Genomic DNA, 25,767 nt, shown 5'->3' on the forward strand with positions numbered 1-25,767 from the left:
AATCAAATCAATTTTTTCCTTAATGGACAAAACTTTACTTAATAAAGAAGAAGCCATTATCAAAAAAAGCTTCACTACAGTTTTTTCAACCAAAAAGTTTTGAAATAAGCATTTAATTTGATACAAACTAAAGGGAAAATTTTCGAAAAACATTTTAGTGAAACAAAGCATTCAATGAACCAATAAGAAACGCAGGGTTATTTATTTCCCAGTTTGACGCGTTTGACATCTGTAAAAATCAGCTGATTGTCAGATTAATTTTAAGAGCGAATTAATTTGCGCTTTTTAATAAAAAGCCTTCTATTACATTATCTACTACATTCGCTGTCAAATAAAGTGACATTAGTTACATGTGCAAAAATTCACAAACAGTATTATTTGTATAAAGTTAAGTTTTGAAATGAATGGTACCAATTCAATAATTGAAAACGTAAACTTTTGGAAGATGTTGCAGAAGCAAGGAAGCTAAAATGTGCAATACAAATATTGAACCATTTACGAAATATGAATATTCTTAGCATTTTTGGCATTACTGGTACAAATTTTTCACTTCCGTCGTTGTCCTCTTGTTCAAAAATAGTTTTCAGTAATTCCTTAAAATAGTGGACATTTATTCAAACGAAAACACAATTAAATATTAAAACAAGTATTTTTTAAATTACTTTTTAAAAAATATTGACATAAAAACTGAAATAAAGCAGAATGACTCACAAAAAATCAATAGGAAAGTTCTTTTGCCAATTTTTATTTTTACTTTTTTTTTAAAACGTATTTTAATCTCAATATTTTTCGTCTAGTTTTAGGTAGTACACTCCCAGTAAGGAAGAAAAGATGGCCACCTCTCCAATTGGAGAACAAAATTTGAGAAAAAAGATTCTGGTGCTATGATGAACGCAAGTCATTGCGCTGTACCGTAAGACTGCACACAATCGATGTTGGTGATGTGATGGTAGTTTTCAACAAAAGGAAAAGGCTAAAGAAGCACTTCCACCAAGCATAATTATCAGGGATTCGGTAACTCAGGTCGAGCCCGCTTGTCGCTCAAGCCTCCTCTTAAAAGCCGCTCAAAAAATGAGAATAAATCGAGTGCAAGCATGCCTTGTTAAGGAGACCACCAAAATGTGAATAATAAACATTCTGAAACACGTCAATTACTCGGGAGAAAAAACATCCTACTAGGAACGAAGCAGACAATTCAGCTACACTCGAAATCGAAGTGCTTGCTGGTTGATGGGACTTTTGCGGTGTTTCTAATAATAATGGGGCAACTATTTTCAGTTCAAGGCCATAAAGAGGGGATTGTTGTTCTTCTTTTTTACTGCCTCATAAGCCGGAAATCTTGTTTACTGCCTCATAAGCTGAAAATCAAAGGAGACCTATGATGAATTCTGACTTCAACTTCTGAGATGCACTTGTGAGTTTAATATACCACTTAATCCAGAATGGATTATATCGGATTTCGAAATGGTAATTTTAAGGTCTGTCCAAACATTTTACCCAAAAACCAAATAGGCTGCTTCCACTTTTATTTCGGTCAAATAATTTGGCGGAAAGTCCAACTTCCAACTGAAATATGGGCAGAATGAAAGCTTAGAGTTACAAGTGGGAATGCTTAAAGCACTGGACTTTGTACACCCAGATGAGGTAATGATCTATTTTTGAGGCATCATATGGGGCTCAGCCAACTTCCTCGTGAATTTCATATCAAGACCACGCTACAAGTCTGAGTTCTGGACAACGGGAAACCGCTTTAAGTGAAACTAGGTTTCCTTGAACAGACAATAGTGTTGAAACATGGCATAACATAGAGGCCTTAAAGTGGAAGTTAACCAAAAGCATGCATTCCTCTACAAGCTCATTTCGGATCTTTCGAAACAATTCCTTGTAGGAAAATTGGCAGTCGAAAGAGTTCGACGAGGAGAAGATCTACCAACAACAAAGGCCATGAAGAGGAACGAGAAGCTGCAGAGAGTGCTAAGCAGCAGCAGAAAAAATGCAGTTCCTAAGAAATATTGCACATAACTTTATCCTCGCTTAGAAGCTACGATGGCCTTTAAAAATGACGACACCCAATCTATCCTTTTCAGGACGACCAAATTTATAAGGTTTACAATGAAAAATTTTCTTTAATATAATTATTGAATCCAGCTTAAAGTGTGTTAAAGTCGTCAAACACGCTCCAATATGAACAGTTTATTTTTAATAAAAGCATCTGTAGTTGGCCTGCTACGCGGGATCTCAGGATTTAAACTGCACTATTCGGGGCTCACCAAACTCCGTTCCTCCGCTTGGGAAGTGTAGTCACCAGGCACGTGCCAATATCTACATATTTTTCCTGTGTGAGGCCCGTTTAGCGCCTAATTTTCACAAATTAGGCTTTAACTTTGGTATTCGAAATCGACCGACCAAAATTTTTGAACACTTCGTAAGAAATTGGATGCATTACCGATATCGTAAGAACTGGGCATTATCGTATTTCAAGCGTAGTCAAAAATATTGCTGCTGTAACTTTAACTATTGCTGATGATGATCCTATCAAAGTGTATTGATTTCACAGCGTTCGCAATGTGTTGTACACTTCACAATGGCGTATTTTTGAATTGGAGTCTGTTGACTATCACCATAGAAGCGCTTCTTCGAAGATTCCAATAGTGAGAGAGCTACAATCAATACGGAGCGATAAGGTCAAATAATAACCGAATTTTGTATGGTTCTCTGCGCCGGTGTGGCCGGCCGATTAAAGATCAGATAAATTGGAAGAAGGAGTGGTTCTATTGCGTGAGAAGCTTGCTGGGCGCTTAATTTTACGTTTTGGTTAATAAGGTCGTGTGATTTAACATCGTAAGCTTTTTATTTGGAACAACGTATTAGAACTTGTTTAAGAGAATAGTCCCTGAAATCTCCAAACCATTGAAAATCATCATTATTCAAGTTATACTCGTAGATAAGAAATACAGTTGAAACTCTTAAGAGTATTAAAAATTATCTCAAAACAATCGAGGGTCATTTCAATGATATTGTGGTTTAACTTAATGAAAAAGTAAAAATGTAATAATAAAATAAAATGTTAATCAAAAATGTACCGCTTTCTGTTTTATTTCTCTTAACTTTAGAACCTATATCACTGACATCACATTTAGAACCTAAAAATGACGAATTCAACGTTGCCAATTACCTACTTTTCTTGTTCCCAAAATCAAACGACAGCGAATTGGCCATTGAAATAAAATTGCCATAAGGTTCTTTTATAAAACCTTCTTCCTGCTTGCGGCAAACGGAAGTGACCACTTAAGATTTTGGTCACATATGTTCAACCATGCAATAAAATGCATGCAGCCTGTATTATTAGAGCTTAAAATAAAATCACAGCCTTTCAGCCAACACAATCTAAATGTAGGTAACTCCGCTGCACTTGTGCCCCTAATTATGCCCAATGCTGTTCCATATCCACTTCCACTGCACTTGTACTCTGCGCTGCACAATACACTCATACAAAACAAATCTTGCCTTGGGGCAGTTGCATTCCTCTCTCGAATATCTGAATCAAAAAGCTGAACATTAAGTTCAGGAGGAAATAAAATTTGAAAAAAAAGGAATTATTGATAATCACAGGTTATCAATACGAAAAGGCATAAAGCAGCTTTCTGGATTCTGCCATTGCAATATTGTAGAGGTACGCTATTTTCAAGGAGTCTGCATCATGAAGAACACGACACGGAGGAGCCCCAATTTCCGTATATTGTGTGTTGAGCGCAATTTCAGCACATGCCACATAACTTTTAGCTCGCACATTCTGGGTGAGCGGGCGATGCGATGCGGTGCGGAGCAGGTGAGGTTGTTCGCGTTCATTCAATCGCAGAAATTATTACCGAATGAGGTACTCCTGGGTACCGCCCAACAATGCATCCGTTGATGGGTGGAGAACAACAACTCGAGATGGACTGGAGCCACCATGCTGCACTGCACTGCATCACACACAATTGCTTCTGCTGCTGCTGCAACTCCTCCTAACTACCACTTTGGCAGGAGTGATAATTTTCGTTTAATGCCTGAACTGAACTGACTGAACTGTTGTGGTCTGGTTTAATGCCACATCCGCAATGTTTCCAATTCGAAAGCAAATATTACATATCCGCACCTGCGCTGCGGTGGAGTGAAGAGTTAAGGGTGCTCTATTTCATTGCACCAGTCTTGTAAAATTATAGACTCTTCATCTAGGTGCGAACTTATTGATGAGGTGCACAAAATAAAAAAGAGTGAGTGATATATTCAGTTCAGATTCGGAGTACATTATAGAATTGTGGAATTGGAGATTAAGCATCAGTTGGACTTGGTTTCGTTAAAATTACAGAACAGAGTTATAACTTCTGGTTTGTGGAATTGTTTTTCGACGATGTAGGCCAATAGAATGATACGTATATTGGAAGAAACTAATCATACGGAACCGTTTAGAATATGGTCGATTGGAGAGAGTGTTAAGCAGAGCAAGTCCAACTAAGCAGGTCATATGGCATGGTTTTACTATAAGAATGTTCAAAATGACGTTAATAGTCCGAGTAATCGATAAGCCTTTAACTAACTGTGTAAAATAACGAAAAGTGAGTTTTAAACGTGTTTACTTACAAATTTTAAGTTAGTAAGTAGCTTTGTGACTTATTTAAACTTTTTGTACTTTCAATTCTTTTGCAATCCTTAGTGTGTTTTTTGAAGATACAATCATAGAAACTGCACTTTGACGGATATTCAGCAAGTATGATCTTTCAAAATTCGTCAAGCCATCTACCAGAGTCAATTTCTAACATGTTCCCAGATTATTTTAGAACTGCAAACTTCTCTTCGCTTATTTCTTCTAACACACTAAAATGCACTCATCTTACATCAATCAATTTTTTGATTTCCGAGGGTGCGACAATATTTTAAAGCTAAATTAATGTTTCAGTCATGGTCCTGATAGAATACCATCATTTATGTTGAACGAATGTGTGTCTTATGTTTCTTATTTTTAACGAGACTCTGAAATGATCTAAGTTCTCAGATCTTTCATATCTAATGCCAGTTCATAAAAAAGGTTCTACAAATTTTGCTACGAGATATTTTCCTATTGCGGAATTTTCTGCTACTTATATATTGTTTTTGAATCACTTGTCTGTGACTCATTTTCTTTTAATTTCTACTTTTGGTTTGAATGCATTCGGAAAACACTCAGACTTAGGCAAGGTATTTGACAAATTAAGTCATGAAATTCTTTTTAATAAATAAAGTAAAATTAGACTTAACGACCGTTTCGTTTCGTGGATTTCAGCATATCTTAAAGATAGATATTATAGCGTCATGTTTACGAGTAACCCTCAACCACGCGTTTCTGTGGAATGTTATTTTTAATATTGTTGTAAACGATTAAAGGGGAACGATTAGAAAACATCAGACATGGGCACCACAATGATTTTTTACATTATGTGATATTTGTAAAAAAAATAGCGACCTTCAAGACTGATGATTTTCAAATACCGCTACCCCAACGAAACGTTAAATCTTGTATAAAAATGTAATGCTTGGGGATTTGTAGGGATTTGAACACAATTGATCAAAATGTTTGTAAATTTGATGTAAAAGAAAAATCAGTACAAAAGAATTGAATTAATTATTTTCTTTTCCTGAAAAACACTGCAGAAATTGTAATTGTTCTAAAATTGCTATCACAAACAATTGAAAAAGTAAAATTTACTGTATTTCGTTTACTAAAAAATAAATTTAACGTCTACTTTCGCCTCAGCAACGTATGGTGGTTATACTATTAAATTGTAGCTTATATGAAACGTTTGGAAGTTTGACATAGCGCTATCTATTGATCAGATGGCTTTCCAGTTAACTTCACTTACAAGAACCTTTCATTAGATAAAATTGTTGATACCTGTAACGCTTTCGCATCAAATTTTCGTGAATCATTTTTTAATAGCCCTGTTGAAGTTGATGAAGTATATTTTCATAATCTTCACTCCTTTTCCCAAACTAGCTGTTGTTACATCCCTGGCTACAGAGTACGGAGATCATTTATCGCCGTTGCATGATAACTGCTCAGTCGGTCCCGGTAGTCCCTCCATAGTATTAAAAAGGTGTAGTAATGCTTTAGTTGAACCCCTTACGTTCTTATTCAAACTTTCTCTAAATAAATTTCCGTACATCACACGAAGAACTTTTTCTCGAAGCGACCCAAGGTGCTTTCATCCGCTTTTGTCATGGTCCATGCTTCTGCACCGTATATCAGGACAGAAACAGCGGTTAGCAAGAGTTATTCTGCGTTTGATCTCAGCAATTTTGTTATTTTCTGCGTTTACAGCGGAGCCTAGGTAGATGTAGTCCTTGACTACCTCAAAGTTACTTCTGTCGATTGTGACGTTTTGACCAAAACGTCTGTGTTGTATGTCCTTTCTAGACGACAGCATGTACTTTGTTTTGCTCTCATTAACCGTTAAACCCATTTTTGCCGCCTCTGCTTCAATACTCACAAAAGCCCCATTGACATCACGCTGAGTTCTTCCGATTATGTCAATGTCATTAGCATATGCCAGTAATTGGACGGACTTTTGAAAGATAGTGCCTATAGTGTTGACGTGTGAGCTCTGCACTATTCTTTTAAGCACGATGTTAAAAAAATCACATGACAGCGCATCACCTTGTCTAAAACCTTTTTTGACATCGAACGGTTCTGTTAAGTTGTTTCCAACCTTTATGGAGCAGCGTGAATTCTCCATGGTCATCCTGCACAAACGGAGTTTGGCAGGGATGCCAAGACTAGACATGACTCTAAACAGCTCGTCTCTGTAAATGCTGTCATAAGCGGCCTTGAAATCGATGAAAAGATGGTGGGTGTCGATTTGGTATTCTTGGGTTTTTTCTAGGATCTACCGTTATGTGAATATTTTATCAACTGTGGACTTTCATGCTCTAAAACCACACTGATAAGGACCTATCAGGTTGTTGACGATGGGCTTTAGACGTTTACATATTACGGCAGAGAAGATTTTATAGGCGATGTTAAGTAGATTGATTAATCTATAGTTGGTGCAGTTTAGAGGGTCTCCTTTTTTTAGGATCGGTAAAACAATACTGAGGTTAAATTCATCGGGCATGCTTTCTACCGACCATATCTTACAGATTATAACCTCCAGCTGCTTTAAAGAGCTCGGGGTTCAAGCCATCCAGCGGCTTTATTAGACTTCAGCTTTTGTATGGCAATTTTTACTTGGTCTAAGTCGGGAGGATGGGATTGTTGGCTTTCGTCGTCTATGTTGGATTGATCATCCTGTCTGACAGCAGAATTCAGTTCTTCGTCGCCATTATAAGTCTGCAGAAGTGGTCCTTCCATATCCTCAGCATTGACTGCGGTTCCACTTTCGTCTTTGCAGCCATCGGTTCTAGGTTTATGTACCTGTGAATTTCGTTTCACCTGTTCATAAAACTTTCGAACCTCATTCCTGCTTTTATACCTCTCAACATCCTCGACAGCACGCTTCTCATGCCCTCTCTTTTTTCTTCTGAGAAGTCAGCGTTCCTCTCGCCTCTTCTGCTCATAGAGCTCACGAGCAGCTCTCGTCCTTTTATGCAGCGCCGCTTTGCGTGCCTGTTGTTTGGCTGCATTTGCCTGCCGACATTCCTAAACAAACCAGGGGTTCCTTGTTGGTGGCTGTTTGAAACCCAGCACATCAGAGGCGGCTTCTCTGATTGCATCTTGGCAATGTTGCCACTGGTTTTCGATACATTGTGTTGGCGGCAGAGAACTTCGAGAGAGGTTACTTGTAACTCGGTCGGAAAAGGATTTGGCGATCTCTGGCGATTGTAGCCGTTCGACGTACCTTCTCCCAGCACCTCCCTATTTTGCCTTGGGTCTGGAAATCTGAAGTGCTACCTTGGCTACAACGAGGTAGTGGTCCGAGTCGATGTTAGCTCCTCGGAAAGTTCGTACATCCATGCTGGAAGCGTGTCTGGCGTCAATCGCAATATGGTCAATCTGGTTGACAGTAGATTGATCTGGAGAAATCCAAGCTCCTTTGTGGATGTTGAGGTGTGGAAAACGCGTACTGGCTACCATGACGTATCGAGCGGCAGCAAAAAATATGAATCTGAATCCATTGTCGGAAGTGTTGTCGTGCAAGCTGTTCTTCCCGATTATTCCACCAAAGATGTCTTCCCTTCCTAGCTTGGCACTAAAATCGCCCAGCACAATTTTAATATTGTAGCTAGGACACTGCTCATATGTTTTGTCCAAGAGCTCAAAGAACATATCTTTGGTGTTGTCGTCTTTCTCTTCTGTGGGGGCGTGCGGGCATATCAGGCTAATGTTGTTGAATTCAGCCTTGATTCGTATGGTCATGAGGCGCTCATTGATGCACCTATAGCTCAAGACTTCTTGCCTAAGTCTGGCTCCAATGACGAAACCGCATCCAAATAAGCGCTGTTGGTTTTCGTGGTAGCAGTCACCATAGTAAATATCGCACTTTTTCATCCTCTTTTTGCCCGGCCCATCCCATCGTATTTCCTGGATGGCCGTGATATCTGCTTTATATCGATCTAGGACCTCCGCTAATTTTTCGGCCGTACGTGGTCTGTTAAGGGACCTTACATTCCACGTGCATATCCGAAGTTCGTTGTCCTTAATTCGTTTGCGTAGGTTGTCAACAGTAAATCTGTCCGTATCCCAGGCTTGTTGGTGCTTCGCAACTATGAAAGCTTTTACGTGGCCAGGAAGTCATCCTGACGCACAACCCCCAACCTGGAGGCCCAGATCCTAAGTATAACTCTAAGGAAGGGGAGCCTTACTGGAACTGTAGACGCCACCGTTGATTCCATCTCGGGAATTCCACCGCTGCCGTCTGGATAAATAGAGGGGCCTTAGTGGAAACACCTCTCCCCACCTCTCTCGTTTGCAGCCCCCAACAACTTTCCACTGGGGTTGGAACCCAATCTCCAGTTGAGGTACTAGGCATTCGATGTTCACCACGGGTAGTAGTTGATAGAGGTTGGTTTTGAAAAAAACCTGTGGACGCTTGTGTCCTCTTGAATGCACATGTCTACCATGTGTTTTCTATTCATCCTGTTTATTAACGACGTATCGTCATATCTACGCTGAAGTGAACTTCTTTTGTTTTGCTGATGACATGAACATTTGTAACATATTAAAGTCCACTCAAGATCGTATCCTTTTACAAGCCGACATTAATAGTTTCACTTTTTGGTGTGGCAAAAATAGCCTTACCTTCAACCCTTTGAAACGCCAGACGATGACTTTTACTAAAAAACGAGTCGTTAGTGTATTTTATTATTGTATATCACAGCAAAAAATCTGTCGAGCCTCGACATTGAAGATTTAGGTGTTTATTTCAGTTCCAACTTAGAGTTTACACATCACATTAATTTCATTGTCAATAAGGCAAGTTCTATGCTTGGTTTTATAAAACGCTGGGCAAAAGAGTTCAATGATCCCTATGTTACTCTTTCTTTGTATAATTGCCATCTTGAATATGCTTCGAAGGTATGGACGCCCTATTTCGAAATTCATAGAAAACGTATTGAATCAATTCAACATAATTTCATTCGCTTGCCTCCCTAAAAACATTTTTTTTTTTCAATTTATTAACTTCAAGGATTGTAAAGAACTACAAAAATATATAAATCAATTTTTAAAATGGTGCAGTAAGAATCGTTGAATTAAAAAAAATCTTGACAAATGTAAGACAATGTGTTTTACACGCAAACTTTTAATGTGATAAATTATGAATTTATGTTAAATTCGTCATGTTTGAATAGAGAATCCAATTTTCCTAACTTTGGTGTTATCCTTGCCTTAAAATGTCCGTTTACTGATTAGTGTAATTGTTTTATAACAGTGAATGCACGAACTTGCTCATGTATTCAAAGAGTCTGTTTTGAAATGTTTCCTGCAATAATCCTGTAGATTTAAAAACGTACCTGCAAAAAATCCATTTCCATTTAAAAAAAAACTAATTTTTCAAAATTTTTGTAAAAAAAAATATATTTTAAAAATTAACAATAAAAACAACGACATTTTTGATAACCAAAAATAGAATATCATCAAAATCGGTTGATTAGTTCTTGAGAAAACTTAAAAACAAAATAATGGTTTTATGTAGTCTTAAAAAAATGAAAAAAAACGCCCAACACAAATCCGCTCAAAACCTTAATTTCCAAATTTAAAGTCAGTCTATCCATTATAATCCAATGCTTTGGGCTGTAAGGGCCAGGGCAGCCATACGGACGGACCATGATAATGTCATGTGTAATTAAAATCTCGAGTTCGACATTTTTTACGAATGCTAAACTTGCCATAATGTCCTTTATGTTGCGAGAAAAAAAAGTGCTTTCTCAAATTAGCTGTTCGGATTCGGCTTAAAATTTTAGGACCCCTTCATCCCTGAAAACAGTACACGCACACAGGAATGGTTCTCAACTGACTGTTGCTCCATCGAATTTTGTTATTGTGTCAAAAAGACTTATTTCGAAGAGTAAAGATTGAAAACTACATATCTAAGAAAAAAATGTTAGGTTAAACCTTTTGTCAAAAATATGCTTAATATAAACTTTACTCCACTTATATTTTATCTCATACTTGCAGCAATCCGTCATTAAGATTTATCAACATAATTTGCTATTTTAAATCAAATCATTATACATATTCTACATTTCAGAAAACAGGAGTTTACCTGTGAAGACCAAAGAGGGTTGTGAGTATAGTACAATACCAAAAAAAAAACACTCTTCCGAAAGATAAAACACCAAATACTACAGAGGAACCATTAAAATTGGATAGAATAAAAAGGTTCTTAATCAGTAGGTCACCTCACTAACTCACGCTTACCACCAACTTTACCATCATCATCATCACCAAAATTATCTTCATCAACCTACCCATTCCTTACCTAGTGCCGAAAATGAAACGAACATGAATTGCACTTCACAAACTCCATTGTATACTCTTTGCATTGTGAAGACCGACAAAACCCTTGTGGTTTCATTTATTTGAAAGAAGCTCTGGGAGGCATCATTATAAAATCCGGTTGAGTGATGGGTTCTACTTTAAAAGAATACAAAAAAAAACAATCTCATAAGGCACCGCGCTTACTTGACGGTGATGGTAATCCCACTCGAAGCACCTAAATCAAGAGTTCGACCAGAATAACAAAAAAAACATCAACACTTTCAATAAAATGTGGGTAAGAGAAGAAGGTCTACTTGAGGAGTTTTCAATTGTCTCTCATCAAAATGTTAGTAATCAAAGGGGAGATCAGGATAAAAATGGGCTGTTAGAATTCAGTTGGTGGAAGGATTATTCTTGATTCTTAGAATGGTTTTATTCTGAAACAAAATCAGTTAAACAATATTAATCTTAAAAATGTATTTTAACTTTCATAAGACTTCGGTAAGTTTTCCAAAAGATATTACCCTTTAAATATATTTGTAAAAATGTTGTCAAATATGAAAAATGAGAAAATATGGGAATAGAAAGTTTGTTAAAAAAGTTTTTGAGATATAACTTTTTAAAATTCGGAAAAAACACATAAATAAGGGTTCGTTTGTGTTTAAAATAAAAAAAGGAAAAACGGTTTTGATCTTGTAATGAATCCTTCGTCTAAAGATTCTTTTATAATATTGAAAACGTATATTTTTGAAATTTGAGCAGATAATTAAAATGGAAGCTCTGATTCGCAGTCAGTACTTAAAACTAGTTCAAAAACGTATCTTTCAAAGCTTTGGAAGTTTGGTCAAAACTTTTAATGGAAAGACTCATAAATAATGAGAATTCCCAAAAAATATGTAAGATACTAAAATGATTTAAACTTCATCTAGAAGACAGAGATTTTTTCTTTCCAAAATCATCATACAATTTTATGTTAAGGGATATGTTGTGCTTCAACTAAGCGTTAAAAACTCCGATTTTTGGATGTCCTTGACATTTTTAAATTTGCATGTTTTAAGAATATGATGTGATAGATAATAGATTCGTATGCGAGAATCCTCTTAAAAAAGGATTGTTTGTGATTCAGAAAAAGAAACGTAATTTTGTCGACCAGTTTATCATAAAAAATCCCAACACGGTCAGAAATTATAGACTTCAAAATTTTACACATGATTGCAGTGAATTTAAATATTTTCAATTCGTTGTTAAAACGTAAATAGTTCCATTTTTAGTCATGGCGTGGCTTTTACTTGTCAAATGTCAAAAGATGAGAGTTGCGCAAATAGCAAACCAATTTAAACTAAACCTCTAATTGGAAATCCGTGTAGTTGCTTTGTTCTATACAGCTTACTCAATAGTCATACAAAATTCTCTTTTTGCTCGGCGGCCGGCACTAATTTACTATTCCGCCCCTGATTTAATGTCTTTCCAGTTTCAATCACGCACTGCGGAAATCATATTTAAAGTTGAACAAAACCTTTCAGAGTGTTTTAGTTTTAAAATTATTGCAATAACGACCATTACTTTAGGTTTAAATGTGAACATGATGCCAAACATGTTCTTGATGTGCGCCTACCTGCCTATCCATCTTATAAGCTTCGAAACGTTCCCTCCTCTCACTTCTAACGAGACGGTTCCAAACTAAGAGCTAAAGAAAATAAAAGACCTACCTAAGATCTATAAGAGCTATCTCATAGCTTCTACAACTCAACTTCCTACCTATACAACATCATAGCCCCGCGGCTGTTATTGGGGGATACTTGAAATTGTTTTCGAGCACAAAATTGCTTCTGCAGATGCGCGGTACTCTCAACACTGAATTTGAATCTCAATCTCAATTCCAATCATCATCATCATCATCCGCTTCTTGATCGTCATCTCAGCGAAAAAAAACAAGAACAACAAACAACAGACACATCAAGAAACCTTTGGCTTCCCCAAACCAGTCGCTCTTCTTGATGGTGCTGCTGTTGTTGTTGTTGTTGGTGGTGGTGTTCATCATCGGTACTGAACTCTTAGATTGTGTATCTTAAGATATAACGCACAACTGGAACCCATTTTGCTGGTGAACTTCAAAAGATTTCTCATTTAATTTGCAAGTCATCGTCTCCATTTTCGAGTTGATTATACCAAGAACGGGGAGTCTTACGAGTAAGACGAAGTTCAAGCCCGCTGCCCGCCGCTGGCTGCTGCTGAGAGAATAAAACATTCAAGTGAAGATGGCATATTCAAGTGGAATCAGGAAAAAGAAGATGACTTTTCAGCAAGAGCGGATAAGAAAATTACTGGCACTTGAGGAGCACTTGTCCAGATATTGACGGTTCACTTCCAAACAGCTATTCCGAGCATGTCCGACACTGAAACAACACATCGGGTACACGTAATATAAATATAATGGAACATCATCGGGCAACAGAAGCAACTAATGTTTTTTATTTTTAATGTCTTGCCCTTGGTTTCTTATTTCAATGCTTATTAGTATCAAACCAAGGCACAAACAAAAAATAAGACACCTTACAAGCAAATATTGTAGCAATTAGTTTTAGGGGAGTTTGGGGCCAGTCAAAATAAAGCGGGCATATCTTAACATTTCAATTTGGTTTGTAAAGGTTAGGAATAGTTTTGAGTTAAAATTTTTTGTTATGAATGGAAAATATTGATCCTGGTAAAATATGCGACATTCGTGTAGTACGGCTAACATTATGCTCAAAGTTAAAATTATGAGCATTTCTGGGAGTTCATCGATTTTGGGAAGGCCACATGTAGTTTGTCATGCTTGCTTTGCAGAGGAGGGGTAAGCCAAAAAAATTAATTTGTATTATAAAGGCGACCTATGAGGGGTCCAAATGTGACGTCTTACCTGGAGGTTGCTTGATTTTGAAGTGCAAAGGGGATTTAGACAGGGTTGCATGCTATCACAAATTCTGTTCTTAATAGTGACCAGCGATAAAGTGCAGGCCAGCTTTCCCAGGAAACGGATAAAAAAGAAAGAATCTATGACAATATACCTGAAATATCTAGACTGTGCAGACGATGAACTATATTTTTGTCAAATGGCAACAAAGGTGAAGGTAGAAGCAGAAATCGTGTAGCTGAAAATCTACACGGGAAAAACTAAGACGTTCTGCATCGAACCCTCACAATATAAAATACCGAGCTTCTTATATCTTCGAAGTATTGTTTTATAAAAAAATCGGAACCAGAAAAGTTATCGCTACCCATATCGGGAAATTTAAGGCTACGTTCGGGTTGTTGTACAATGCTTCGAGGAACAACTCGTTCAGTTTAAAGATAAAGCTACGACTAATCCGGTTAAACATGTAATAAGTACGGTTGCAACGGTTGGAACATGATAGGAACGGATACCAGAAAACTACAAACCTTTATTTATAGGAGCCTATGAAACATTTTAGTAGTTTTCAATCGCTACTAATTAAGAACTTAAGGGTCAGGAAACCATTGACACTATTATACGGAGACGCAAATGGCAGTATATTAGACACATGATGCACCGGAATGCACTCCGCCAAGAAGGGAGAATATTCGGGAGACCAAAACGCACTTGGAGAAGAACAGTCAAGGAAGAATCGTAGAAATCGGGGAGCTCCAACACATCACTCGAAACTGATGTGTGGAAGTAATGGAGGCCATTTGTACTTTTATTCTAATATTACCAAAAAGTCCGGAAAATAATTTATAGTGCAGCCTCATGATTAAAAAGCTTTTGTTCCTCAAGATATTATTAAATGTTTCCAAAATGTTGGAAAAAAAATGAAGTAAGTGCAAATAGACAACAGTTTGAGGGAGATAGGGCTCGCCTTTTTTAAAGACATATGAATAATGTTGTTTGTTCACTCGAAAGGAGATCTATGTAGTACGGAGTCTTGAAAAAAAACCGTCTTCAGGACTATCGGAATGTCACTTTCATTTTGGTCGTCAAGTAAATCGGAGAAATTGACTTAAGATGACCGTAGATTTTATTATGGTTTAAATTTTGAAAAATTAAAATTAGGACTAGTTCATGAGGTGTAAACTGAGGAAGACTAAGCATTTGCATTTGAATGACTCAGCTGAGTAATCGAAATAGTGTAAACGGAAATCAACCCTAAAAGATTTTCGTTGTTCCGATGGCACTGGGTTAAACATTTTGAACACGATTATAGATTCCCTTTTCTAAAAAGATTTAAGGACTTAACTGATAACGTTTATAACCAAGAATTTGACAAAAACAACCCCAATTTTCAATTGCCGCAATAATTTTGTTTCCAGATTTTCAACTTTTAATATCTGTAGCGTGATAGTAAAGGCGTAGTGATGTCAAGCCAGAGGTTTTGGCTTCAATCCCTCTCGTTGCCACTGAAAGTTTTTTTTTCGCGCACTGCCTCTTGTGAGGAATTGCCAAATTTATAAGAGTAACTCTTACTCTTAAGGAAGGAAGTCACAGTTGCGGGGAAATAGAAAACAAACTTCTGAGGAATTCAAAATATCTACGCTCTGAAGAATTTGTTCTTCAATATTTAAAATCCATTAAGAGAGTTAAATTTGTTTTTTTGGTGTGAAAAATAGCAGCACAGAACTTTAGTTTTATTTCATTTTTACTTTTTTAATTTTAAAATCGTTTTTAATGAAAAGATTCACTTTGATTTTACAACTAAGACTTTCAATTTTCTTTATATATCCACCTATCAGTTTTACTTTCAATAGAAGTGTTTTTTTTTTTGGCATCGTTATCTGGAGGCAAATTCAATTTCCCCAAAAAAAAACATATCCGCAGTTGCCCATCCGCAACTTTTATTTTATTTTTAAGTTGGTAGACTTGTCTGGCTGACAGATAATAAAACAAAAACAGAGGCTGGGATGCGACCCACACTGATAACTTCCCATCCCGTTTGTTTGTCTATATGAACTCGTATCAATTTTTATCAAATTTGCGTACTATTTTTTGTAGATTTTATTTTTTCTGAAAAAACGGACTGTTGGATTTTTATATAAAGATTACTGAATATCGAAAACAATATTTTCTATGAAATAAAATAAGTTTGAAGCCAATATTTTTAATTTTTGAAAAGCTAGAGTCGAAAATCAATTTTTACCAACTTTTGATAATTTTTTTTTTATGTTTTTAATTTTTTGTACAAAAACTGTCAATTCGATTTTTCTCAAAATTTGTCCTAATGTTGAAAACAATATTTCTTAAAAGTAAAAATTAATAAGAAGCTATTATCTCAAATTTTTGAAAAGATATTTGAGTCTATAATAATTTTTTACCAACTTTTGTTAATTTTTTTTCGGTTCTTAATTTTTTGTAAGAAAACTGTCAATTCCATTTTTTTCAAAATTTTACTGAATGTTGACAACAATATTTTTTGAAAGATAAAAGTAAATTATAGCCAATATCTCAAAGTTTTGGAAAGATATTTCAGTCTAAAATCAATGTTTACCAACTTTTATACATTTTTTTAGGTTTTTATTTTTTGTAAAAAAACTGTCAATATGATTTTTCTCAAAATTTTATCAGATGTCAAAAACATTACGCTTCGTTGCAAAAAATTTGTTTTTGAGATGAAATAATATTTAAGTCCTAACATTTTGGAGGTGACAAACCGTAAAATGGATTTTTTTCAAAAAATATACTTCTTTGATATCACGTTACAATTTATTATATAAAATTTAATTTAATTCGTTTTTGGTTCGTAAGATATTTAGGGTTAACCAAAATGTTCACCTTTTTTTTCAAACTGCTATGGTAAAAAAACCACATACGCAATTTTCTTGAGAGCCCCTTCTGTCTCTTTCTGCCTTATTATCTAAATAACAAAATTTATTTGAAATCGATATCTCTTCTGGTTCTTGAGCACCTTGAAACGTCGAGAAATGTCAAATTTTTTAATTTGACAAATCGGACCCATTACAATAACTTCCTATGGGAAGTTAAAAAATGCTTTTGTAAATTTACCACTTTTTGCAAAAAGTTTCCGTTGTAGTTATACCTTAAATCTCGCAAATAGAAAATGGCATTACAGAAGATTAATATTAAACACCATAGAGCAACTATGTGTGACTCGATCCTTGATTTGTGCGTTCAAATAAAACTTTAACTCTGTGGATAAAGACTTCGATACTTTTTGAGTTATCCGATTATGCGAGTTAGCAACCTATGAAATTCAATTTTTTCCGATCGAGTATCGATAGTCGAAAAATTTCGATATTTTATCCGCAGCCATATTTAAGTTTAAGTTTTATCCGCAGCTGAGTGTTGTATTTGTAATACGTGGAAGCTGTCACTGCAGATTCGGTTAGCTGAAAACCCAGACTTATATCATGTACATTTTTGGATTAATAGCTCAAGTTATCAATCTAACAAACTTCAGGCTGGACAAAATTGTTAATCGTATCTTTTTGTAGGATCTGTCCTTCAATCTAATAAAACCATTACTCAATTAATGTCTTTCGATTCCTTAGCAGACGCTTTTATTGTACGTAAGAACGGAATAAATACACAAAAAATTGGTGCAAAACTTGCAACAAATAGATTTTCCAAAACCACCAAGCGAAGTGTGTCTTCAATGAATTGAAGCAACCAATTTTGAGATTTGGAGTATTAGAAAAATTGAAACGTTTAATAGAAGACTAATTCACTAGAGACGCATTTAAAACAAAGTTTTAACCAACAAAGTTGTAACTTTAAATATAGTACCCGCCTTTGTTTGTAAGCGATTTCAAGACCTTTACTTACAGTTTTATATTTATCCGTCTCTTTTCTTTCAACCAAATCCATCCCTGAATTTACTTTCATTGGTAATAAATCCGAGGAGACCAAACTCAGAAATATGTACAAAGGAAAACAGAAGGTGTGATTTCGAACTTCTACTCAATCTTTCATATATACTCATGCTCGTAGCTATACCTGGACTTTTATTTTTAATTCAAAAGATCTGCAACCAAATATGCGAAATGCGAAGTGTTATTTTGCAAGCTCTATAATTGAATTCGTTAAAGTATCTACTTCTACATATCTAGATATGCGATGGGGGATAATTGCTTTTTTCTAGCTGCTGTCTTTCTGTTTCTGTACGAGTCAAGTCGAGTAGTTGAATTGCTTCTGTTTGAGCAGCTAAGTCCAAGGTACGGCTATAGGAGAAGGAGTATTATACCAAATTGTCAGTAGCTTGTTGTTACCAGAGTATAACCTGTCATATTAGTGAACATTATCATAATTTCACTATGAGCACCCATGAAAATATAGTAGATAGCTTCATACTAACGTAAAAATGGTATTCATGCGAGTTTATGGAATTGAATTGGTAAAAGCATTTTGGCATTAAAAAGGTAATTAGAAAAATATACATGATACATCGGACTTATTTCATGCGCCGAGTCTATTTAAGGAAGGGGTGTACTTTATCTGCAAGTTTGTTTTAGACTTGAGTAAAAGGTGTTTCTCTAAATTTCATATGAAAATACGTTTCTAAACTTTAAGGCGAATGCATGATAAAATTAAAAGCCATTTTTTTAAGTTTAATTTTAAAAGACCAACTTTTTAAATACTAACATTAATGTCAACACTAGATAATAATGTTGCTTTTGATAGAAGAGTCTATTGCACCTTTGAAAGGTTGATCCAAATACAAGTTATATTGAATAAAATATTCCATCTATTGCAGTTTTATCAGAAAGAGCAAACATTCCCAATAACTACGAAATACAACGTCGTCGTTCAAGTGGATTCCTGGGCTGGCTTGGCAGTAGAGCATTTTGTTAGTCCCATTTTACAAAAACTTTTTGATGGCTCGTGCGTAAGCTTATAAAATATACTGGAATTATGTTTCAGTTGATAGCAAAACATCGGCCCATCACTGTTATCGAGAAAAAAGAAGTGCAAAGTGGTGAAATCGCATCATCCGGGTAACCAGCGGACTTTAAAAAAACGGGAGATATCACAGTCTGAGAATTTGCTCTAAAGATGTGCGGTGACATGGACTGTGTTATTTGGCTATCCTGTGTAAGTCACAGGCCTTTCAACTGCATATCTTCAATTTCAGTGCCAACGTTGACCGAAATGTCGTTAATAGCCTGTATCGAAGAAAATAGTCCAACTGTTCTCTCACTCGCTGACTTAGAAATTTAGGCTTCCCTTCACTCACTTTTTGAATTGGTTTTCAACGGTGTTCATGCGTATCTAAATGAACTTTATTTTGTTACAGGAATTAATGATACTGACAGGAATTAATCTGGCTTAAAAATCATTGATCACACATAACACAATTAACACAAATAATTAATATGAAAATGAAAAAAACAGCAATGGACCACGTTGACTCCCTTGAGGTACACCAAAATTGACTTTAAATTGACATGAAGGGTTACTCCTGAACTTGACGCTAAAATATCTAGTTAAGAATTTCATGACTTAATTTGCCAAATGACTTGCCTGTCATGTAAAGATGCATCGACTTAAGTGTGCTCTTCAAATGCATCCAAACAACAAATATAGAATTACTACATTAGTAATTGAATCTTTAAGGGTAGGAAGATGTTGTGTGTAGATGTCGCGGCGTTTGCTGTGTGGCACGTAGCGCCGCGCCATTATGCTGGAACCACATGTCGTCTAGATCCATATGGTTCAATTTTGGCTACACAAAATTAGTTATCATCGTTATGTAGCGCTCGCTGTTGGTTCTTAATAACTTCGTTTTCAAAAAATTACGGACCAATAGTTGTTATTTTCTGTGTTTATAGCGGAGCCTAAATAGACAAAGTCCTTGACGTTTTGACAGAGACGTCGGTGTTGTATGTCCTTTCTAGACGACAGCATGTACTTTGTTTTGCCCTCATTAACCGTTAAACCCATTTTTGCCGCTTCTGCCTCAATACTCACAAAAGCCCCATTGACATCACGCTGAGTTTTTCCGATTATGTCAATGTCATCAGCATATGCCAGTAATTGGACAGACTTTTGAAAGATAGTGCTCTAGAGTTGACGTGTGAGCTCTGCACTATTCTTTCAAGTACGATGTTAAAAAATTGCATGACAGCGCATCACCTTGTCTAAAACCTTTTTTGACACCGAAAGGTTCTGTTAAGTTGTTTCCAACCTTTATGAAGCAGCGTGAATTCTCCATGGTCATCCTGCACAAACGGACGAGTTTGGCAGCAATGCCAAAACTAGAGATGCCTCTTTAAAGATGGTGGATGTCGATTTGATGTTCTTGGGTTTTTTCCAGGATCTGCCATAATGTGAATATTTGATCGACTGTGACTTTCACCGATAAGGACCTATTAGGTTGTTGACGATGGGCTTTAGACGTTCACATATTACGGCAGAGAAGATTTTATAGGCGATGATAAGTAGACTGATTCCTATATAGTTGGTGCAGTTTAGAGGGTCTCCTTTTTTCAGGATCGGTCAAACAATACATCAGAGGTTCCGTTCATCGGGCATGCCTTCTTATGACCATATCTTACAGATAACTTGGTGCATGCTTCTAACCAACTTATCTCCAGCTGCTTTAAAGAGCTCGGCCTTCAAGACATCCGTTTCAGCGGCTTTATTAGACTTCAGCTTAGATATGGCAATCTTTACTTCGTCTAAGTCGGGAGGACGGGATTGTTGGCTTTCGTCGTCTATGTTGAAAGGATCATCCTGCCTGACAACGGAATTCAGTTCGTTTTTGCAGTTATACAGTCTGCAGAAGTGGTCCTTCCATATCCTCAGCATTGACTTCGGTTCCACTATGATGTTTTCACTTTCGTCTTTGCAGCCTTCGGTTCTAGGATTTTGTACCTGTGAATTTCGTTTAACCTGTTCATAAGACTTTCGAACTCATTCCTGCTTTTAAACCTCTCAACATCTTTCTCCTTCTGAGAAGTCGGTGTTCCTCTTGCCTCTTCTGCTCATAGAGCTCATGAGCAGCTCTCGTCCTTTGTTGTTTGGCTGCATTTGCCTGCCGACATTCCTCATCAAACAAGGGGTTCCCTGTTGATGGTTGCTTGAGATCCAGGACGTCAGAGGCGGCTTCTCTGATTGCACCTTGGCAATGTTGCCACTGGTTTTCGATACATTGTGTTAGTGACAGAGAACTTCGAAAGAGGTTAATTGTAACTCGGTCGGAGAAGGATTAGTCGATCTCTTACGATTGTACCCGTCGACGTTATACCTTCTCCCAGGATCTCCTTGTTTTGCATTGGGTCCCGAAACCCAAAGAGCTCTCTTGGCTAACACGAGGTAGTGATCTGGAGAACTCCAAGTTCTTTTTTGGATGTTGAGGTGTGGGAAAATTGTACTGGCTACCATGAAGTTTCGCCCCGCAGCAAAATCTATGAGCCTGAATCCGCTGTCGGAAGTGTTGTTGTGCAGGCTGTTTTACCCAATTATTCCACCAAAGATGTCTTCCTTTCCTAGCTTGGAATTTAAATCACCCAGGACAGTTTAATATCGTATCTAGGACACTGCTCATATGTTTTGTCTAAGAGCTCGAAGAAAATATATTTGGTGATGTCAACCTTCTCTTCGGTGGGGGCGTTTTCGCATATCAGGCCAATGTTGCCGAATTAAGCCTTGATGCGGATGGTCATGAGGTGCTCGTTGAGGCACCTGTAGCTCAAGACTTGTTGCTTAAGTCTTTCTCCAATGACAAAGCCGCATCAAAATAAGGGCTGTTGGTTTATAGCAGTTTATGGCCTCCGCTAATTTTCTGTTGCACGAGGTTTGTTGATGGACCTACCATTCCAGGGGCAAATCCGAAGTTCATTGTCCTTAATTCGTTTGCGCAGGTTGTCAACAGTAAATCCGTCCGTATCCGAAGCTTGTTGGTGTTTCGCAACTGCATGAAGGAATTTTGTTGAAGCCACTTGATATTTTGCCTTTTTTTTCAAACTAAAAGAAGGAAACAACAAGCAAATTATTTTCATTTGTCTTGACCGCACTTGTTGCTCATAAAACCAGAATAAAACAGTCGCCATCATTTACAGTACTTATAAGGAATACATTTCTTTGTAGGTCAAAATTCTACAATGCTTAGAAATCAATCTTAATAGTTTTTTTTTTCTTTGATAACCCCTTTTTTAGGTTCGGAATCCTCTCTTTTTGGTTCATAGACGACAACGTCCAATAGTTTACCCACGACTTTCAAAATGACTAAGATATTTTTCGACAAATCAACCGTAATTTCCGCATTCACTGAAATTTCATAATCATAAGTCTAAGAATTGTTTTAAGTAGGTTAACAAAATGCAATCACTTCGGTTTTTCTGTTGAGGCAGAACCACTTTCGATGTTGCATTTTCATCCCTCATAAAAATGTGCTCGGAAATTGTACCAGAGTGAGTTCCACTTCCTTTGGCATTCATTAACTAAAAAACAATTTTTTAAACAAATCTTGTCTTCCCAAAATCATACCAATCCAGTGATTTTCTCTACACCTCCGATCGCTTAATTCTTCACAGTTTTTGACATAGATGCAGTTATTGTTTTTGACTCCAATAATTAATTTTTTGTTTTAAATTAACTCTTCCCATTTTTTTGAAACAGAAAGCTTTCAGTATAACGATTTTCATTCGAAATGTGAAATCAACAATTATTAGTGGTTTATTGGAAATGATTTTATTATTGAAAAATTAAGTGTGAACTAAACGAAGAGTTCTGAATTAATAATAAATTTTTTTCTAGTAGAAACAATTCTACAACTCATTAGCTTCTTTTATAAATTTACTAAACATATAATAGTGAACTTTCATAAGTACTTTAAAGACAATTGTCACTATGTAACAGTTTTGGATAAAAAATAAAAACTTGATAAACATTTTTACTAAAAATTTGTAGAAACTGAATTTCGACTGGAATATTTTGGCAATAATTGGAAATATTAATTTTTTCTTATATCATTGTTTTTAAATTTTTTTTAAATTTTTAGAAAAATCAATTGTTAGTTTTTTTGTTTAATACAAATTTACACAAAATTGGTAAGAATGACGTTTAACTAATGTTTTTAGGGTAAATTCACCTTTTTTGACTGAAAAATAATTTCTTTCCGAGCAAAATATTGGAGTATCTTAGGACGATCCAATCTAATTTGTTGTTGTCAAAAATAAGAACTTTGGAAAAATGGTGTTAAAATGAAAATTATGTTTGCTGATTAATTGACTTACTTCCTATCAACTAATCAAAACCATATTAAGAGGAGTAAAGAATTTTGTTCATGTCAAACTGTTATTTGCCTCATAATTAGCCTTTAATTAGTCATCCATTACGTGTGGCAATTTAAAGTTTGCTATGTAATGTTTTCTTCATTTCTTAAATATTTTTGCAGTCTTCTAACTTAAATGATTCCCTTTAAAAATTTTGTTCAGCTTTTTTATTTATGAAATTACATGTCAACGGTCTATAAATTGCATCAACATCAACTAATCTTCAAACATTTTAAAGAACAAGAAAATCCCAAGGCATAACAAAAAGAAAAGTAAACTAACTTAATGCTAAAAAGCTGAGTTACCTTATCACCAACTTAGTCTGCCAATAATGTTTTCCTTATGCATATAACATATTTTTTAAGAACCTTTCAATGTCCCACTGAGGCTATGGCTATATGCGGAGCATAACAAAAACCGGACTAAACTTATATAACGTTGATTTTATGATGCACACTGCCGTGTTATAAGTGCGGCATCGTCCACTACCCACCTACCTATACGCATAACGCCGCCACCGCCGCTTGCCGCCAGCCGCTGCCAACACCACCACACTGGACATCTTCAACAACAAACTAGAACTTTGACAACTGCGTTTGCGCCTTAACAGAATGCCGCCACCGACCGCTGCATCAGAGTGCCTCTTTTGAGAATAATTCTTAATCCTTTTCGCTGTCCATAAGTATCAAATTTAATATCCGTTTTAATCGCTTCATTACGGCCCGCCACTTGACCAAAACTTGATGTTTCCGCCATAAAATATTGCTATGGCCAATGCAATGCATTACCGTCTGCTGCTTCTGCACCGAACTGAGACTGTGACTCTTACAAGCGAAATGATGATGCGGTGTCAGTGATGCCTTTTCTCTGGCCCGAGAACCAAGTGTCCTGGGCATATATTGGACGAAGGCAAGATATTGCTTCGTCCCAATAATGGCAGCCGGACTAATTAGGTGGGTTTTCTTTGGCAGTTTGTTGTATGAGGGTCTCTCTTAAGAAAGACCGACACGTCCTAGCACCAAAGATGCGGTGCGACGCGACGCTTCTTCGCTGCCAAACGCACTGCTGAAGCTGATGATAAAGATGCAATGGAATTTGCATCATGGTGTTAGACACACTTTGGTTATGAAATTCAATTGCTGGCTTAAATGATGGCCTTCTTCTTATTTCCTTCAGCTTCTATGCTGAAGCTTAAGCTGATGCTGATGGCTCTTAGGATAATATAATGTATATCAGCGTGGGCTCCAGTTGTAGTCAGCTGCATTCTCAGGTTGTAAACAAATCGCATAATGCTATTAATGCCAATATAAAGGATGTTGTGCTGAGCTGTTCATAGACAGGAACTTCAATATTTTACCAACAACTGCGTCATGTTAGTGGATTGAAGCCATATAAGTGTATAGATAGATAAGGAGGATATTGAAACGTTTAAGCTTTTATGATGGCATTTCAGCAATGGTCACGGACGGTGGACTATGTTAGAGAGTGACAATTATGGAAATGGCGACTTGAGCAATTTTATGCAGATTGCATTTTGTAGTCCTGCTGTTTACAAATGTAGAGTGTTTTTAAATTTCAAGACCGTAAGTTATGGATTGTATAAATAAGGAACAATTTTGAGGTAAACAGTTTTCAGTTGATTAAATTTGAAATATTTTTGAGAATTCTTTCGTCATGCTTCCCTTTTTGTTATAAAACATTTTCAGGATGTGCCACGTCATTAAGACCAATTTAAAAACAAGCCTTAACCGATGGTCAGCATATCATATAAATTTGAAAACAGTAAAACCGCCATCTAAATGTTTTTCCCGATAAATCAAACCTCTGTTACGCTCAAAGTTTCGAAAATCAAAAAAGTAAAAAACAAACCTTTAAAAATTAACATGTTTAAAATACTGACTTGATTCTTATTTATTGCGATATGGAGGAGACTTGAACCTAACCGAAAAATAAAAAGGAACACTTTACCCCCTTCCGAGCGTTTATTTGGCCCAGATATGATGGTGTTTCCATAGTCTCTTCTTGAATGGACCAGCGAGGCTATACTCTCGTATAGGTAATGGAGATTATTTATCGTTGAGCTAAATGCGTGACTCAAGCATAATTTACGATGATGCATTTAATTGTTGAATGATTTATGAATTCGGGCCAAAGGCGTTAATAAATAGTTGGCAATTTGTTATTGAAATCAACCATATTGGATTGGGGGACAGATGGTTTTTTATTTGTTGTCCAGTTCAGTCCTCTTCATTTACCATTAAAAACAGTTGCAATGGAAAGTATGGAACTGCAAACTTGTGGGATTTAGTATTTTTTTCTCAAATATTTTTGTAGACCACATCGTTGGAAAACACGCATTTTGAAAAAGAAAAGTGACAAGACACATATTTTAGAAATCATTGAATGAATAAATGGCGGTTTGAAATTAATAATTTATCATGGAAATTGGAGTTGAAATATTCTTTCTAGAAAAGTAATGTTTTACCATTGGTTGGTCAGTCAATCAGTTCGATTCTTGACCAGAGTGAGTCGTTTAACGGGTCCATTTTTGACACAGATGTTTTCTTTACACCGCAACATCGGGAAACATTATAATCTTATTTCAAAAG

This window comes from Eupeodes corollae, chromosome 3 (assembly GCF_945859685.1).
Source record: "Eupeodes corollae chromosome 3, idEupCoro1.1, whole genome shotgun sequence".
NCBI lineage: Eukaryota > Metazoa > Arthropoda > Insecta > Diptera > Syrphidae > Eupeodes > Eupeodes corollae.